General features: G+C 60.5%; 1 protein-coding gene across 1 annotated transcript in view; it reads left to right on the top strand.

Annotated features, from left to right (window-relative positions):
- Nucleotides 1–699, top strand: part of EIF4G3 (eukaryotic translation initiation factor 4 gamma, 3) — a gene marked incomplete at its 5' end in the record, with an annotated part of 27,495 nt that overhangs the window by 9,829 nt on the left and 16,967 nt on the right. The window lies entirely within an intron of this gene.

Here is a 699-nt window from a genome sequence, read left to right as displayed (position 1 = left end):
CCTCAGCCGCCCCTGGGACAACTGGAGGCCGGTTCCTCTCATCCTGTCCCTTGTTCCTGGGGAGCAGAGACCGACCCGCCCTCGCTGCACCCTCCTGTCAGGGAGGTGTCAGAGCCAGAAGGTCTCCCCGGAGCCTCCTTTGCTCCAGGCTCAGCCCCCCCAGGTCCCTCAGCCGCTCCTCAGCGCATTGTGCTCCAGCCCCTGCCCCAGCTCCGCTGCCCTGCTCTGGACACGCTCCAACCCCTCCATGTCCTGCTGGCAGGGAGGGGACAAACTGAACCCAGGGTTCAAGGTGTGGCCTCCCCAGTGCCCCCAGTGCAGGGGGAATCTTTGGGACTGTCAAAGGGAAGTGCCATGAAAACGGGACATAAAGAAAATTCCTGTTGGCTTTGTTGTAATTTCCCTCCTGCTGCCCTCAGGAGAAGTGCCGGGTTCTTTGTCTGGACTAGCCTGCCTGGCTTTGGCTTCGCAGAAGCTCATTGTCTGCACCTTGGTGAGCCTGTGAGCTCCCAGCGTGCGCAGCCGCAAGAACGCGCACCAAGGAATGGAACCGGGAAGAACCACTGCCAAACCACCAGCGAGATCTCTTAGGGCAAGGCTGGTTAGAATAACACGGTCAGGCGAGCTGGTCCTTCACGTGAGCGTGAAGGAACGCTCCAGAAGACGTGGTTTCTGCCCACAGTTGTGCTGAGGCTTAGC

The sequence above is a fragment of the Buceros rhinoceros genome, unplaced genomic scaffold (genome assembly GCF_000710305.1).
Source record: "Buceros rhinoceros silvestris isolate BGI_N320 unplaced genomic scaffold, ASM71030v1 scaffold32165, whole genome shotgun sequence".
Lineage (NCBI taxonomy): Eukaryota > Metazoa > Chordata > Aves > Bucerotiformes > Bucerotidae > Buceros > Buceros rhinoceros.
This window is presented reverse-complemented; position numbering and strand designations above follow the sequence as displayed.